This window comes from Dryas octopetala, chromosome 6 (assembly GCF_963921425.1).
Source record: "Dryas octopetala chromosome 6, drDryOcto1.1, whole genome shotgun sequence".
Classification (NCBI taxonomy): domain Eukaryota; kingdom Viridiplantae; phylum Streptophyta; class Magnoliopsida; order Rosales; family Rosaceae; genus Dryas; species Dryas octopetala.
The window spans coordinates 20541721-20561477 of NC_141371.1; the positions used below are offsets into that span (position 1 = coordinate 20541721).

The 19757-nt window shown below is 35.5% G+C and overlaps 1 pseudogene; it reads right to left on the reverse strand.

Annotated features, from left to right (window-relative positions):
• Nucleotides 1–9409: 9409 nt before the first annotated feature.
• LOC147283167 (uncharacterized) lies at nt 9410–10889 on the reverse strand (annotated as a pseudogene).
• Nucleotides 10890–19757: the final 8868 nt, after the last annotated feature.

A 19757-nucleotide genomic window follows, 5' to 3' on the forward strand; every position in this document is an offset into this window, starting at 1 on the left:
ACAAAGTAGATTTAGTGTCACAACGTGGAGCTACTTCATGCTCTTTTGAAGACGCGTGGGCAACAAACGGCTTATATAAAAACGAAGCCAATCTTTTATCCGCTGTAGGAGTTACATCTATCTCGACCAAGGAAGATAAGATTTTAGGGGTCAACATGGTTCCCTTCCCTATTTCTGAATTTGCCGATCCACCCTCTTCCATTGAATAGAATGAAATCAGCTTCAAGAATCAATTTACCTTTCAAATTCCGTGGATATGGTGTTAAAGTCTTCAACTTTGACTCAATTCAGACATAGGAGGTTTTATCTGCAGGACCTAAATATCCGAACCATCCATAAGTTGGAGGTATGGTAAATATTCAAATCAACCTTCTTATTTTGTTAAGTTGTACTCCAAATCATCATTTTTCAATCTGATTCCATGACTATGTTGTTAAAGTTTTCAACTTTCGCTAATTTGCAGCAACACCAAGCTACTTTCTCTTGTGAATGATGTTGACCATTTGCTTTAGTGCTCCTAGATATTTATTTTGAATTTAAATCATTTTCTTTTCAGGCCAAACCGACAATTTCTTATGTATTGGCAGGTAAAATTTGATGGCTAATATGGTTCTACTGTTGTTGGCTATGTCATCTAGGTACGACTCAAATTCCTCCTCAATATTTTTGAGTAAAATTGCTTGTTGGTTCATGTTTTTGTTGACTCATGAATGGCCCCTTTACTTTTCAACACTACACTTATTTGTTAAGTACATCTGTTTTGATAAAATTCTAAATTTTTCTGATGCTATGCTTTCCAAGCCACTTCTTAAAGAATTTAAAAAACCAGCTTCCTTAGACAAGAATACTTGCAATCTCAGCTCTAAATACGTTGTTAAAAGAATCACCTTATGAACTGTCAGCCGAAGACCAGGCTTCTTCATCTAGGAATTTTCAAGGTAGTAGAAATCATCATTTGAAGGAGAATTAAGTAAAATATTTCACGAATAGGGATTTTTCAGTGAGACTTTGAACAACCTTTCAAATGTTTACATAATTCCTGGTACTGAAAGCACATCTTCGAGGCAATCGTGAAACTTTTTTTCAGAGCCTAGCAGACAAATCAATCACCCGTTTTTATTTTGATTTTACCGCTTCATGGCCAAGTACTCCTACTTGGATATCTTTATTGGGAAGTGAGACCTTTTACTCAAACTTTGCGAGAATTTTCAAGCGGCTAATACAAGAATGTGGCATGTCTGTTAATTATATTGGCACTTTAAAAGTTCATTGGAGGAGTTTGCAAATGCCAAGGAGAGGTCTAAGCAATGTGTTGCTACTGAAGCATTTGCTGGCATATTGCATTAATGGTCTCTTAGTAGCATGGGATAACTGGATGGCGGTCCAGTTGCAGAATGTCATTCTATCACAATCAGTAGAATCAATACCTGAGTGGGCAACCTGTATACGTTATGCAGTTACTGGAATGGGAAATATGGAATAAGGGTTCCTCTCTTGAGACAATTGGTACTGGATTGATTGGTAGCATCTTTAGCTAGAACAGTAACTACCACCGTAGTTGCCAAGTGCTATGCTTTCCTTTCAGCTGCACTTATTGAATTATCTCCCCATAAAATGCCATTGAAATGCAGCTCCATTATAGACTTGTGGAGGGGCTGCTTGGTATCACATGCCATTCATCTGCCCAAGTAAGCATGTCTCTTTTAATTTGTTTTACTCTTTGAATGTTGTCTTCCACTATTTGTTCATTTATTTTAAGAATATCTGCAACGGGGTAAAATAGATATTAGCAGAACTATTAATGGTGCTTTTCTTATAAAAAATGTTATGATTGTTAATAATTTAAAAGATAAAAAAAAGTTATTATTTTTAATTATCCTCTCTCTCTCTCTCTCTTTCGTTTTATTTAATTAGATAAATGTGTTCGTGATTCTCACATTGGGAAGAAGATTGATAGAGTAATAGAATTCCAGTATAGGAGGTCTATATACCATGTTATTCTTCCACCTATGTTTTTGAAAAGTGATCTCTCTTGTGTAGTATAGGAGGTCTAATAATTATTGCTTCTAATCTTGTAGTAGAATATTATTACTTGAGGGAAGGACAATCTTCATTTTATCTCTCTATCCCTATTTTTCATTAACCTTGGGTATTATACTTGTAATTTTCAAAGTTTTGATGAATATTTTGTGTGGACAAGTAAGAGAATCGATAGGTGTTACCCTTTTTGCATTGTGCTCTGATATATGGCTTTATGAATCATTTGATTGTGATCATTTACACGAGATGGAAAGCAGGGATGTTGGCAGCCAATCATGATCTTCATATCTACTGGATGTAATTGTGCACGAGATGGAAAGCAGGGATGTTGGAAGCCAATCATGATCTTCATATCTGCTGGATGTAATTGTGGGACTTGCAGCCAATCATGATCTTCATATCTGCTAGATGTAATTGTGGGGCTTGCAGGATGTAATCCTGATTATTCACACGAGATGGAAAGCAGGGATGTTGGCAGCTAATCATGATCTTCATATCTGCTAGATGTAATTGTGGGACTTGCAGCCAATCATGATCTTCATATATGTTGGATATAATTGTGAGACTTGCAGGATGTAATCGTGATCATTCACACGAGATGGAAAGCAGGGATGTTGGCAGCCAATCACGATCTTCATATCTGCTAGATGTAATTGTGGGACTTGCAGCCAATCATGATCTTCATATCTGTTGGATGTACTTGTGGGACTTGCAGGATGTAATCGTGATCATTCACACGAGATGGAAAGCAGGAATTTTGGTAGCCAATCATGATCTTCATATCTGCTGGATGTAATTGTGGGACTTCTTTATCTTGTGATATACTTGCAGGTATTTGACGTAAAAGCTTGATTCTGTTAGTCGTGCTTCACTGGTTTTCATTTGAGGTAATTTTCATTATGCAATTCTCTATATTTTTTTTCTATTCCTTTTGTGTGTGTCCTTGTTGGTTAATCTTGAGTGATTAATAGGGGGATAGTTTATCATCACGTTGGCAATAATTTGTTGGATGCTTTTCTTGCTGAATCAGGAAGAACATGAAAGAGTTTTATAACACCAATTGGATTGCTTTTGTAATGTAGAATCAGGATCTGCGGACTTGCTCTCCATTTTGAACAAGAGCTAGCTGTTAATTGACTCATCTAACTATGTTTGTTGATGTCTGTTCTACTTTTCTTATCAAAGGTCCGACTCTATTAGTACTTCCCTGGGCATGGGTAGCCACTGAGTTTAAATTTTTGCATTGAGTGTTCATTTGAATTTTCTTTTTAATGAGAAACAAAGATTTCATTGAAAAATTTAAAAGAGGTTGGATATTGTAACAATCTATTGGGTTGCGCTATTGTACGGGTGCAAATTGGTTGGGCATCAGATCTTTATATCTTTATATCTTTTTTTTTTTTTTTTTTAAAGGAAACTTCAAGTAAAGATTCATCAACCTTGGACAAGGTAACTTTTGTATTGCTCAAATGGAGGGTGTTTTGGGGACCTCACCTCCAGGACGCTGTATTTTTTGATTTTTTCTTCTGCCAATGATTCTAACTGCCGAACTAGATCTGCAACATTGACATATTTGCGATGTTTTATGTACATGTATGATACTTATTTTGCATCTCATCCTTTTTGGTATGAGCCTCTAATTTTTAATGTGCCTTAATGATTACTTTAGGGATGTCAAACTACAAATAATTTTTTTTTTCTCTCTGCATACTTCTAAAGCATAATTTGACTAGACATAAGTCTATATATGTTTTGGTCCAAATAATTTGAAGTCATGTACCCCTTTTATCTGTGACATATGATAATTTTCTTAGATAACAATATTATGGTCCACCTTTTATTTGTTTGCATTCAAACTTTTCAGTTCCATACAATGTCTATTCTTGATAAGATATAATACGATGTTGATTCAGGCATGTAGATAAGAAAGTTCTGTTAGTATCGCTAATTTTTATTTATTTTTAAACAAGAGGCACACTTTCATTAGAAAGTTATCTATATATAACGATGACATATAAACTCATCTTAATATTCATAAGCTTTTGACCTGTGAGGTAGAGAAAACCTGAATTCAAGTGTCTCTCAAGGATGGTCCTTAAATGATGATGCACATATGTTTGGGGAGTTGTAGATTTTGTTATTTTTATACTTCCAATTTATGTATCAGGTAAGAGAACAAGCCGCAGCAGTTTTAGCAGGCCTAATGAAGGGTGGAGACGAAGATTTAACTAGAGACTTTCATGAGAGAGCTTATACGAAAGCTACTCTTTTGATCCACTTCCGTAAAAAGGATTATATGTCTGTACATTTATGCATGCTACACATTCTTGTGTTCATATTTGGGATATGCATGTCTCGCATCAAGTACCATAAATTTCATGGAAACTGAACCTTATTGTAGTTTAGAAAATTGATTCAGAGAATAATAAATTGTTGGTGGAATGATGCGACCGCCAATTTTGAAACACTATAACTCAATCCTTGTTTATTGCATTACTAATTTTCTGATATTCTAATTTCTAAGTTATACGGAAATGCTTAATTCACACAATCATTCAAAGCTTATAATTGACATATGGAATACATGCATGTGCACACAGTATAGAATATCATGAAGTACTGTAAATTTCATGGAAACTGATCCTCATTGTAGTGTAGACAAATGATTCAGAGAATAATAATACACTAAGGCAATAAGGTCTTTTATATATATTATAGTTATAAGTATGCATCTCATGTACATTCAACGCAATCTTCAGAATGGATTGACCTCCATTTAGGCCTTAAAAATGGGAATCGTGACACATCCTTCTATATTTAATACTCCTTTAGGCCTATGAAGTCCCCCCTCTCCACATTCTTTTAGGATTCTAATGTATCCTCTCTCTCCTCATTCAATGCCATAGCTACCTTTAGCTTTCCAATAGCTTGGTCCATATCCTGTGAGGGCTAAGGCATGAAATTGCTCCCGGTATCTGCAATTCTCACAAAAATGATTTACCCTTTGATCTTTGAACTCACATTCCTCGTCGTCGCATGTTGTATAATCAATCCAAGGTTGTCAATAGATGCCCTTACAATGAGAAGGTTTATATTAGTTTAGATTTAAGGGTTAATATTAACATAAGAACTAGAGTTAATATGAATCTGCATATTAGGGCTTACCCCATCATATAGGTTTAGGTCTTCAGTATAAGCCACTGTTGCAACAACCGGAGTCTTCATTAAAGCGCGAAGTATATTTCTCTGGCCTCTTGTATATATGTACCCTTGAAGTTTGAATTTTCTGCCATTTACTTTCATTGGACCCCTTTCATATAGCCAATCTTCATGAAGGGCAACACCTTATGTAATTAGGAAGTTGTAGAGTTTGACTGTATTTTCTATATCACTGCCCAAATTGTCTATTATATGCTCTCTCTTCAGTCTTGATGTCAATTTGTGCTTGGATAACCTCCAATGTTGCGATGACATTACAATCATGTCCTCTTTGGTTGTGGACAAAGGGGTGCATCCTTGTACTCCAGTCCACACTTTTTGCAATCTCATGATAGAAGGAAACTTGTGGATTAACATGGTAGACATTATAACAATCAATTCAATCTAATATTAACAATCAATTCAATATTTCAATGTAATATTAACAATCCATTCTAATCAATATTAAACTTTAGAATCACATTAAGATGAATAGCTTACTGGACCATTCACATTTAGAATGTCATGAATTACTTTGATTGTAATATCAATGAAAATTGAAAAGGTTTCTGTTTAGAAATAGGGAAATACATGCAGGTACTAATATTAGTCATTCATATAATTTAAAGCACAGAATTTTGCTAAAAACTACTTAAAACAGAATTATTTTAATTAATTTTGAGAAAAGCTCACTCTCTTTATCTAGTTTGCTTGAAACTTTTACAATTACTGATGAAAAGCAATAGAAAAGAAAAGAAAAAACAGCTGCAGCTGCAGCTCCAATGGAATCTACACAAATACAGTGTTCTCTGAAACTCCACCATCTCTTCAATAACTATCACAGCTGGAAACACAAGGTTTTTCACTCACAAATCACAATCCCCAAATTGTTCCAATCTATGTTTCGCGTCACCTTCTCTTCAATAACTATCACAGTTAGAAACACAAGGTCTCTCACTAACAAATCACAATCCCCAAATTGTTCCAATCTATGTCTCTCACTCACAAATCACAATCTCCAAATTGTTCCAATCTATGTTTCGCCTAATTATTCACAAAAACAAACAATACAAAATTCCAAGTTTGTGATTTATAATATCCATATTTTTAATCCTTCAATTTCATTGTCTGTATGTTTTGTAGCTTAGAGAGAACTGTTACAAAAGGGTAAGAGAAGACAGGAGGCGTTTGCTTTGGAAGATGAGGATGGTGCCGACTCCACAATTTCTCAATCACAATAATGAATTCAAGAAATGTACCTGTTTGGATAGTAGGGATAGAGGAGAGATACAATTTTTTAGCAGCCGTCCAAGGGCTCCCATGTCTGAAACCTGATTGCTCGTTGCTGGTTGCTTGCTGAATGCTGGTTGATGTTGAGGTCACTGTTTGTGCTTTGTGCTTGTGTGTGTGGGATGTACAATAAAAACCACTATAAATTAATACTCTGGGGATTAAAAAAATTTATTATTTTAGAGGAGTTATTTATATATCGATAAATGAATATTTATTAATTTAAAAAGAGTTTTATGTTTTTTTGTTCATGTTTTTTTTTTTTTTTTGTACCGAAGATACATGTATGTTATAAAAAAATAAAGATACATGTATGACTTCAAAGATATACATGTATTTTAAGAATGAGGTTCAATTTGGTTTAGGTACAAAGAAAAGACATGACTTTAGAAGCATATGGGAAGAAAATGGTTTCTACTTCTTACTTCTCATTGAATCTGTACATGGATTTTATACAATAGAAAAGTCTAACAAGAACCTACTCTTAAGGCCTAGACAACGTAATTACCAGGTTTACATTCATATACAAAAGGAAAGGTAATTAACACAGTTGACTTTTGTATAACTAGCATACTGGAAGTTAATTACTCAATCAACGCTTTTGCTGACTTTACTTTCCTTAGCACTCCTCCTCAAGTTGGCATATATGTATGTTAATAATGCCCAGCTTGTCAAGTAAAGTCATGAATTGTGAAGAACTCAAAAGCTTTTGTGAAAATATCAGCCGGTTGATGTATAGTAGATATGTGAGCTGTTTTGATCACCCCATTTTGAATCTTTTCTCGCACTAGATGACAGTCGATCTCTATGTGTTTTGTCCGTTCATGGAAGACTGGATTTGAGGCAATGTGAAGTGCTGCTTGGTTGTCACAGTATAACTTGACAGGATGTGAATGCTTGATTCCCAAATCATGCAAAATGTACTTTAACCAAGTGACCTCACAACAAGTTGCAGCCATAGATCGATATTCAGCCTCCGCACTAGACCGCGCCACAGTAGTTTTTTTCCAAGAAACAAGTGAGTCACCAAGAAATATACAATATCCAGTGACAGATCGTCTAGTATCTCGACAATGAGCCCAATTTGTGTCACAAAAAGCATTCAATTGGATTGGACTTGTCGCGGAAAAGAAAATCCGTTGTCCCGACGTGTGTTTGATGTAGCGCAAAACCCGATGAGCAGCTTCCAAATGTGGTACTCGTGGCTTGTCCATAAATTGGCTCAAGATATGTACAGAATATGCCAAATCGGGTCGTGTTATAGTCAAATAGATCAAACGCCCAACAAGTCTTCGATACGAAGAGGGGTCACTGATGTAATCTTCATCCGATTTGGTAAGAAATAAATTATGTTCCATGGGAAATGAGGCTGATTTTGTACCAAGATAACCAGCATCATCAAGAATTTCAAGTGCATACTTTCTTTGAGAAAGCACAATTACCTTGTTTGATTTGGCGACTTCAATACCTAAAAAGTATTTCAATTGACCAAGATCCTTTAATTTGAAATGCTTCTTTAGGAATGATTTGGTGGCTTCAATATCTTGCAAATTATTTCCTGCTAATATAACATCATCCACATAAACAAGAATAGCAGTAAATTTATCACCTTATGATCGGACGAATAATGAATAATCTGCCTTTGATTGTTGATATCCAACTTGCTTGAGGCCTGTCGAAAGCTTAATAAACCATTGTCGGGAGGCTTGTTTGAGGCGATACAATGACGTATGAAGCTTACAAACCGTGTCTCCCCCTTTCGTCCGAAACCAGGAAGAAGAGACTTATAAAACATCTTTAGCAAGATCACCACAGAGGAAAGCATTGTTGACATCAAGTTGGTGAAGATGCCATTGTTGAGTAGAAACCACAGCAAGTAAGAGACGCATAATGGTAAGTTTGGCAATAGGAGAAAAGGTTTACCGGTAATCAAGTCCTTCTACTTGGCTATAGCCTTTAGCCACCAACCGTGCTTTGTAATGTTCAACTGAGCCATCATAATGAAACTTGATTTTATACATCCATTTGCACCCAACTGGTTTCTTGCCTGGAGGTAGAGGTTGGAGTGACCATATGTGGTTTGCATCAAGAGCAACGAGTTCCTGCTGCATGGCAAGACGCCATTTGGGGTCTTGGACAGTCTGGGAGAAAGAGCGAGGTTCTGTGTGGACATAAATTGAAGTGGTAAAAGCATGATGTTTAGGAGATAAACGATGATAGGATAGAATATGAGATAAAGGATGAACAACACCTGTAGTTCCAACCAATGCTGAGGTTGATGAGGGAGGAGCACGTGAAGGGAGAGAAACTTCTACATGATACTCTTAAAGGTAGCTCGACGTTTGTGTAGCACGAGTTGGCCGAGAGGATGGTGTCGGAGCAGCAGGAGGAGCTGATGGTAGAGGAATCTTAGAGGAAGGCTGCCCCGGGGTGACAATGTCATAGTGAGATGGAGAAGGTGTGGGATCATCAAATAAGACATCTTGAAATTTAGGAAGAATAAGAGAAGAATCGGCAGTGGAAGAATTATATGGAAATATATTTTCATGAAATAAGACATCACGGGAAACAAATATTTTACCAGTTGAAATGTCATACAAATGATAACCTTTTTGTGCATAGGGATAACCAAGAAATATGCAGCGAGTTGCACGAGCATTACATGAATTAATTCAAATGGAGCATGAGTAGTTATAGAACTTAAAGAAAATTGTGAACGAGTGTGTTTAGCTAATGGACGTAATGAGAAAATAAACGCAAACTTTTATTAGAAAGATGCCCTAGGCGTTGATGCCAAAGGCGTGAAGAAGGAATGACAGCTACATTAACTGAGTGACAAAGGGCTCCCTTCGAGATATCAAGGTAGTAGAGTCGTCCTAGTTCAGTTCCCGTCCCAATCATCTTCTCCAAGCGTTGGTCTTGAAGCGTACAAGTATTGTTAGTGAAGGTAACAAGATAGTGTGAATGTTGGACAAGTTTGCTAATGGAAATCAAGTTCAATTGGAAAGAAGGAACACAAAGTACATCATTCAAAATGAGATGGGGGGAAAAACGGATATTGCCAATACAAGTAATAGCAGCTTGTGCACCATTTGGAAGATGCATAGTTCGATTGGTGACAGGTAAACTTGTGGTCAATAGGCTAGGAGAACAAACCATGTGATCCGTGGCTCCACTATCAAGAATCCAAGACATGTTTTTCTCAAAAACAGAAGCACAAAATGTTTTACCTGATACGTCACTCATTGCGGAAGAACTACCAACATGGTTAACCATGGAGTTTGGCTTACTATTACCAATTATATCCATAAGATTTTGGTATTGCTCTGGTGTGAGAGTGAAAGAGGTAGTTGTGTTGATGCTCCATCAGCGTGGTTGGCTTTGGGTGTAGGATTGCGACAATCCTGAAAGTCAGATTTGCCGCCTAATTGGTTGGCCTTTTGCAACTTTCGGCAAGTGTCTATGGTATGTCCTTTCTAGCCACAATAATCACATTTAAGATGTGATCTATCACATTTAAGATGTGATCTACATGTCTTCGAAGTGTGCCCGATTTTTTCACAACGCTCACATTTTAAGTGAGGATTCTTTGGAGTGAAACTTCTCGCCGAGACTCTGGAATTGTCCCTGACAACAAGAGCTGATGCATCAGGCGTGGATCTTTTCCCTGTTGAGACAATGCACTGCTTCTCATCTTGAAGAATGAGTGAGTGTGCTCGGTTGACAGAGGGAAGTGGATCCATCAGCAAAATTTTTCCTTTGACAGCAGCATAGGATTCATTGAGGCCCATGAAGAATTTCATGGTATTTTGATTTTGCTGGAATTGCAAAATCTCTTTCACGATGTCGTAGGTGCAAGCTGGAATGTCGCATGGTGCATCTCGTTCATCCTATAGGCCCTTGAGTTTGGTATAATAGGCACCAATGGACATGCCAACTTGAGTACAGTCATAAATCTCTTGCTCAATGTGGAAAAGATGAACACTGTTTGCGCGAGAAAAACACTCCTTGAGATCTGCCTAAATTTCCTGGGCAACCTCATTATAAATCACACTTGCGCCAATTTCTTGCTATATCGAATTCAGCAACCATGATTTCACAAGATTATTGCAACGCATCCACTATTGTAATTTAGTTGTAGATGTACCTGAAAGTTTCTTAATGGATCCATCAATGAAACCTTCCTTGTTCTTGGCACTGAGAGCCATAGTCATGGCATGGCTACATATGCCATAATTTTCTTCATTCAACAACTGGGTGACTAGCACAACACCAGGTTGATCTGAATGGTGAAGGTAGAGAGGATGATTTGGATCATCATATTTAATGGGTTTGGTTTTGGATATTTCCTCGTCTCGCATGGTGATCAACTAGGAGAGTCAGAATTTTTCTATATTGAGAACAGCTAGAGTTCCTTTGTTACCAAGAGCATGCAATGCTCTGATACCATGTGAAGAAAATGGTTTCAACTTCTTACTTCTCATTGAATCTGTACATGGATTTTATTCAATAGAAAAGTCTAACAAGATCCTACTCTTAAGGCCTAGACAACGTAATTACCAGGTTTACATTCATATACAAAAGGAAAGGTAATTAACACAGTTGACTTTTGTATAACTATTATACTGGAAGGTAATTACTCAATCAACGCCTTTGCTGACTTTACTTTCCTTAACAGCATATTTTGAGAAAGAGCTTAATTGAGAAAACAGAAGTTGTTAAGTAAAAAGTTTCATAATATGTATTATGAATTTTTATATGTTATTTTTTTTTATATATTTCATCAATTATTAATTTATATATTCGTTGGGCCTTAAAGGATATTAAGAAAAATTATTATCTTATGCATTTAGCGAGATTAATATTTTAATACTGTCTGAGTTGGGATTGGAAGATTTTATTATTTAACCGAGATTATTAATTTATTGAACATTCATTTATAGGGGTTTTTTTGTATGTTTTGATGTTGATGTTGACCATTTTCTTTTATTTCCTTCAAATATTATCAAAATTAAATTTGAGAAAAAGTTAAGGTTTGGGAATGTCTCTCTAATGTTAAAGTTGAAATTTTTTCAAATCATATTAAATTTGGGATTTGGATCCTCTCATAACCTAATCTCCTCCTAAACTACCTAAGCTTTTAACCAAAGTATTAGACGACTTTCAAGGTGGTCTATCAAAGGCTAAAACTTTCATTAGCTCTCGCAAAGACATGAAAATATTGCAAAACTAACTTCTATTAAGGAGCTGGTGTTAAGTGTCAGCATGGACAATGCTGACATTGGTTTTTTAATGATATGTATGCCACATGTGCACAAAAATAATAAAAAATTTAATCAAAGCATTTAAAAATATTAAAAACTTAAAATAAAAACAAAAAATTTAAAACTACCCACACCCCAACCACATGCCCAGATCCCCACATGCTCCCACCCCCTCATTCTTCTTCCTCGCCTTCTTCCTTCCTCTTCCCCATCATTTTGCAACAACACTCAAAACTAAAACTGAATCATGAACCTACAAATACTCATACCTATTCAAAAATTACTCTATGCACTATTATAATTTGAGTAAATTTATTATAGAGGTTATTAACATAAAATAATTGGACCAAATGAAATCCAATGGCCAATTTGCCAAACTTGTGAGATCCCGTTAATTTTTCCAAATTTATTTTAGACTTAATTTAATTTTTCGATAGTTTTCTAGAATTATTTTGGTTTTCTAGAATTTATTTTGAGAGTTGGAAATTTAAATTAGTGTTTCGACCCCTTATAAAATTAGTACTCATTGAGATGAGTCTGTAGAAATTTTCGGGAAATTTTTCTGAGTCCAGACATATTTTTGGCAAATTTTAAAGTTGAAATAAATATAAAAATTTTAAAAATAAATTATTTTGGTGACGAGGACTGACGCTGCGCCACGTGGCGTACGACGAGTGGACAACGCGCCGCGTCAGTGCTAACTGATACCGAAGCGAAACGATGCACCACCTGGCGTCGTACGACGCCAAGCAACGCGTCGTTTGATGAGTAAGTATTGCATGACCGAATAATTCAAGGAAGAGCACACTGCGGGGAGGGTCCTTTTAAGTAGATGACTCGTCGGGCCGTAGTGTGCAGAGAGATTCGCAAATATGCCTTGTGGATATAATGAAGCCTAGAGAATTCTATTGTCTGCTAATGTCCTGCACGACCAAGAACAGACCAAACACTAGAACAGATAGAACAAGAATGCTCGAGTTTTCCAAAGAACTAAAGCTGCAGATATTAATTCTCTGTATTTTTCTTTTTGGTGAAAAGATGGAGATGTAATTGAGATTTTGATTAGTTGTATAAACTGCAGATATCTTTCCCTTTGTATAGAGTTCAATGTGTCCTTTCCGAAGTGGTATAACACTCATTCATTTGAATTTAATCTAAGAGATATCATTTCATTTGAATCATGCCTGTTCATGAAAATTCATGACCCAATGAACATAAAACCTCTCCAAAAGATTCAGCAACCTTTCAAAGAGACACATTGATTCAGAAAAGGCATATACGAGCCAATTCCAAGAGAGCCCAATGAATTTGATTCATTTCTGCCGAGAATTTTCATTCCTTTTGATAATCTAAAAATTATCCAACAATTCTCCACCATTTTCAAAATATAAAAACGACTCATATTTTAAAAACATTTGAAAAATACTTGAGCAATTTCTTGAAAGCGTTGTGCATAAATTAAAGTGTCTTTGGGACTTGAACTTGAACTTTAATGAAAATGCATCAAAGTTAATCAAGATGGAGAGTAGCATTGGTTGTTTTGAACTTTCAATCTTATATGAATAATCGGACATATCTCACACACAAAACTTTATAACCCATTTTTGTGTTTATAAACTGACACATGGATTGGCCTTGTGTCTATACCCACTTTTGTGCGTGCTCTAGTGACAAGTCTTTTGTCGTATAAGAAGCGGCACCACCTCTTACACGCATATAGGTAGACATGTAGTAGCCCTGTAACTTAAGTACTTTTCATCATATCTATTAAGAGTGAAAAACTCACCATTTTCCATACATTACAGGTACCAAGCATTTTAATGCTTGGATGGATAAACATAATTGGAGTGTGTCATTTAATATGATAACACTAAATGCTTGCGATTACAATCATATGATGTACTTTGCTCATTGAACTTAAAGACTTGATGTTTCAAGAGTTTAAGTTGAGTTTCTACCATTGGTAATCATGTAGGTGTGGACTTTAACCCCATCCCTTTTGATGTTTTCAACACCATATCCCTTGCAAGTCCTTTTGTTAATGGATCAACCAATTTTTGACATGATTTTACAAAATTGATAGTTATAACTCCATCAGTAATCATTTGCTTTACTGAACTATGCCTTAAGCCAATGTGCCGAGATTTTCCATTATACACTTGACAACAGGCCCTTGATAGTGTTGCTTGACTATCACAATGAATAGAGATATGAGGCATTGGTTTAGACCAAACTGGAATCTCTATTAACAGGTTTCTTTACCATTCAGCTTCTTTACAACATGAAGCCAAGGCTACAAACTCGGCTGTCATGGTGGAGTCTGAAATGCATGTTTATTTTTTTGAGCCCCAAGAAATGGCTCCTCCACCAAGTAAGAATATCAACCACTTGTAGACTTATGATCCTCAAAATCATTTATCCAATTTGCATCAGTGTACCGTTCTAAAACCTTAGGATATCCACTGTACCAAATTCCATAATCCAAAGTTCCCTTTAGATATTTCAATATTCTTGTTATTGCATCCCAATAAAATTGACTAGGACAATAAGTAAATCTACTAAGTTTACTTACCGCAAATGCAATATCTGGCCTAGTATATGTCAATGCATACATTAAGCAACCAATTACTTTAGAATATTCTAATTGATTCACGACCCTACCCTTATTAGGATATAACTTAATGTTTGAATCAAAAGGTGTTGATACTGGATTTGAATCAAAGTGATTAAATCTTTTTAGTATCTTTTCTATGTAATGTGATTGTGTTAACATTAAACCATCATTGCATCTTTTGATTCTCATGTCGAGAATTACATCAGCAATGCCCAAATCTTTCATATCAAAGCTAGATGATAAGAATTCCTTTATATTGTTTATAGATTCCATATTTGTTCCAAAGATTAACATGACATCAACATATAAGCAAATAATTAATTACTCTTTTATCTTTTTGGAACTTACTATAAACACATTTGTCTGATTCATGTATCCTAAAGCCATTAGATATAATCACCTTATCAAACTTTTCATGCCACTGCTTTGGAGCCTGTTTTAAACCATATAATGATTTAACCAATTCACATACATTGTGTTCTTGTCCAGTTAGAACAAAACCTTCAGGTTGTTTTATGTAAATTTCTTCATCCAATTCACCATTTAGGAAAGCAGTTTTGACATCTATTTGGTGAATCTCAAATTTGTATATAGATGCTAGTGCAATTAACATCCTTATGGTCGCGGTTCTTGCAACCGGTGCATAAGTATCAAAATAATCTATGCTCTCCTTTTGTGTAAAGCCTTTGGCAACTAACCTTGCTTTGACCTTGTCAATAGTTCCATCGACTTTCATTTTCCTTTTGAAAATCCATTTACACCCTATAGGCTTCGAACCAGGATGTAAATCAACCAACTTCCATGTTTGGTTTACCATGAATGAGTTCATCTCATCATTTATTGCTTCTTTCCAGAAGGCAGAATCTTGAGATTTCATGGCTTCCTCAAAAGTTAGAGGGTTTGACTCTACACTTGGTGTAATCATAGTTTGTTTACTATGTGAGTCCCTTGTACCTTCAACAAGATATACAATAAAATCTGGACCAAATGATTTTTCAGTCCTTCTTCTTTTGCTCCTTCTATGTTCAAAAGGTTCTTCATCATCAACATGTGGTGTTTCGGTTAAAGGAGTTTTTGAAATATTTGGTAAAATATTTTCATTCCTTTGTGGATCCTCCACCACTTCATTTACATTCTTTGAAATAGACATGAATCTATTTTCACAAAATTCAGCATCTCTAGATTCAATAACAGTATTGACTCCTATGGAATCATTAGGTTCTATAACCAGAAACCTATAACCTTTGCTATGTGCTGCATATCCCAAGAATATGCAGCACATAGCTTTAGGTCCCAACTTCTTTATTTTAGGTTCGGGTAACCTTACAATTGCTCTACACCCCCAAACTCTAAGATAACTTAGATTTGGCTTTCTTTTGAACCAAAGTTCATATGGTGTGGTCTTTAATTTCTTGGTAGGAACTCTATTTAAGAGATGACATGTGGTTAGCATTGCCTCTCCCCAATAACCTTTAGTAAGGTTTGAATTTAACATCATGACATTGACTATTTCAATAAGAGTTCTATTCTTCCTTTCAGCCACACCATTTTGTTGTGGTGCATATGCAATAGAAGTTTCATGCACAATTCCAACAGATTCACAATAGGATGGAAAATGAAATTCTCCACCTCTATTTGATTTAAGATACTTTATATTAGTTTCACAAAGATTTTCTACTTCATTTTTATATATAGATCTTAAATTTTTCCAACACTTCATCCTTAGTATGCATGAGATAGACATAGCAAAATCTACTAAAATCATCTATAAAGGTGACAAAATATTTTGTAGGTGTACAAGGTAAATCACATACATCACTATGAATAATTTGCAATAAAGTAAATGTTCTTTCTATCTTAGGAAAAGATTTCCTAGTGATCTTGGTATGCAAACAAGTAACATACTTATCATTCAAATCATTCACATGCTTTGGAAATAATTCAAGTTTAGACATGTCATTCATCTTTTTCATATTGACATGACCTAATCTATTATGCCATAAAGATAAAGAGTCAAACATATAAACAGAACCAATAGAAATATTATTGATATTGAGTTTGAACATTCCATTATACATATAACCTTTTCCAACAAAGTTCCCACCTTTAGTCAAGATAAATTTATCTGACTCAAAGACTAACTTAAAACCAAATTTGTTGAGAAGACTTCCAGATACCAGATTCTTTCTAATCTCTGGAACATGAAGAACATCATTGAGAGTAAGCACTTTTCTAGAAGTGAACTCCAACACTATTGTGCCTTTTCCTTTAATCTCAGCAGTAGATGAGTTTCCCATATAGAGAACATCACCATTGTCACAAGGAACATAGGTCTTGAATATGTTCTTGTCCATGCACACATGCTTGGTTGCTCTAGAATCGATCCACAAAGCATCATTGTCATCCATCATGTTCAGTTTAGGAATCACGGTAGCAAAGTGTCTTTGGAGTTTGACTCTTGTTGCTTCTTGAAGTGATGACAATCCTTCTTGAAGTGGCCAGGTTTGCCACAATGAAAACAATTTCCTTTTGTCTTCTTTGAGTTGTTGTTGTTGTCTTTGTTGCAATTTCCCTTTCTCTTTTTGTTCCCTTAGAGATTGTTGGTTTGTTTAGAACCATCCTCCACCATATGAACCTTTGATGATGTAACATTATCAGGTTTGTCTCGGACCCTACACTTTTCCTCAATTCGAAGGTGTTGTCCCAATTGCTCTATGAAGAGATCCTCCTTTTTGTGCTTAAGGTTCTTTTTGTATTCTTTCCATGAAGATGGTAATTTCTCCATGATAGCATAAACAAGGATAGACTCATCTATAGATATTTTGTATTGAGAAAGTTGGTTATGCATGTGTATAATCTCATGAAATTGCTCAATAACATTTCTATCATCAATTAGTTTATAATTTAGAAACTTAGAAACAAGGAACTTCTTACTTGTTGTGTCTTCAGTCATATATTTAGCCTCACGTGCATCCCAGATTTCTTTGGAACTCTCCGTCTCATATTAGATCGATGTCGAATAATGCATCAGTCATGGCATTGCAAATGTGTCCCTTGCAGATGTAGTCATCTTGATCCAACTTGAAACGTCCATGCTGGTCAGCAATGGATTCATCTTCATTCTCTTCCGGTCTTGAAGTAGTTAGGACATAAACCACTTTCAAATTAACTTGTAAGAAGAAAGTGTAACTTCTTCTACCACCGCCTAAAATTTCCTCCATCAAAGCGATATATCAAGCTTTACAAAGTTCGACGTAAAATCCTTCATGGATGATATAGTCACAGTAGTAAATATTATCTAAAAATTGTTGGAAAAACTGTGTGGGTTGTAACTGTCGAGAAAATGAACTTTGCTTTTTCTGGAAATCTTCAGAGTTGTGGTTGTCAAGAACTATAAAAGAAACTTGCTTTAAGGCACACTGTAACAGTGCTTTCTTTCAGACAATATTTGCCCCCACTTCTAGGGTGCAAAGGAATTCACAAATATGCCTTGTGGATACAATGAAGCCTAGAGAATTATATTGTCTGCTAATGTTCTGCACGACCAAGAACAGACCAAACACTAGAACAGATCGAACAAGAATGCTCGAGTTTTCCAAAAAGTAAAACTGCAGATATTAGTTCTCTGTATTTTGCTTTTTGATGAAAAGATGGAGATGTAATTGAGATTTTGATTAGTTGTATAAACTGCAGATATCTTTCCCTTTTTATAGAGTTCAATGTGTCATTTCTGAAGTGGTATAACACCCATTCATTTGAATTTAATCCAAGAGGTATCATTTTATTTGAATCATGCATGTTCATGAAAAGTCATGACCCAATGAACATAAAACTTCTCCAAAATATTCAGCAACCTTTCAAAGAGACACATTGATTCAGAAAAGGCATGTACGAGCCAATTCCAAGAGAGCCCAATGAATTTGATTCATTTCTGCCGAGAATTTTCATTCCTTTTGATACTTTGAAAATTATCCAACATAGGACTAGGATGTCTTCCTCCTTGGCCCTTTTCTCCTTTAGTTCTTATACTATATTGTCTATTACAATTTTTGCCCAAAGAAATATAAAGTTCTCTAACGAAATATTTGGTTTGATTAAAATCTGATTGATGATGGTTTATGAGGCTGGGCACAACCATTTAAACTTCGATATACTAAAGACTATATCTTTCCATTAAAATTTTATAAGTTTTCTGCACATTTTATAAGCTTTCCACACCCGCGACAATGGGTGGGCACAATTTCTAGTGTCTCATAAAACACAATCTTTCTCTTTTCTCTTTTATCTTCTCTGCTCTCTTTTCTGGTTTCTCTCTTTACAAGAATGTTATCACACAATTCTGACCTGGAATACTCTCAACACCTCTCAAACGTGTTTTTGTTATGCTGGTTGGTTAATGGTAAAATATAAAGTGATTGAACAAACAGATATCCATAAAATAATTGATATATACTCTACAACAGTCTATCACTCTATCTGTGTAAATGTGGAATGGGGTGACTGGGCTACCAACACTCACTCAGATAGTGAGAAGCAATGAATCCAAGAGGACAGTCATCCACACAACATATCATATACGCCATATTAATTTGATGTCTGTTTGTTTCAGTCTCACTAGTCACTATTTATTAATTTTCACTTTTTCGATCTGTGAAATAGCTTTTGTATTGGGTACGTATTATGATTATTATCCAATCCACCGCCCCACATACATATTCTAAATTAGGCAGCTAGCTATAGCTAGTAGCTACCAATAAGCAATTTCTGTTTGCTCCCACCCAATCATTTCAGTACTGCTTCAGCCACAAAAATAACAAATTAATAAATTTAAGGATACCATATTTATATTTAATTAATATAGATATATTGGAGAGTTGTAATTAGTGGACTGCCCAACTTAGTAGAAAGATAACTGCAAATTACCTTTGCGGCCGGCCAAGTCATGCACACCTCATTCCCAATAGCACTTGGACAACCCAAGGGGGATTGCATCTTTAGTTTAAAATGCATGCATGAGATGGGGTTCGTTTTTATTTAATATTTACGAAGAGCATTAGTGCAATTCAGAGCCAGTGCAAATGGCATTTATGGATTATGGAGAGCAATCATGGGACTCCATCTGATTTGATTTGAAATAGAATACGAAGAGCTAGCACAAATAGCAGAAGATGGTGTGGAAGATGAACATTGTACAACTGGAGCAAGAGATACGAACTCGACCAACTGTAGTCACATACATGATGTGTGACTGTGCTAATAATTTGGATTCATAAACCTTGGTTAATTATAAACCTAAATTCTCTCAATGCATAATAGAGAAAATGGGACTTGTACAAACTGTTAAATTGTGG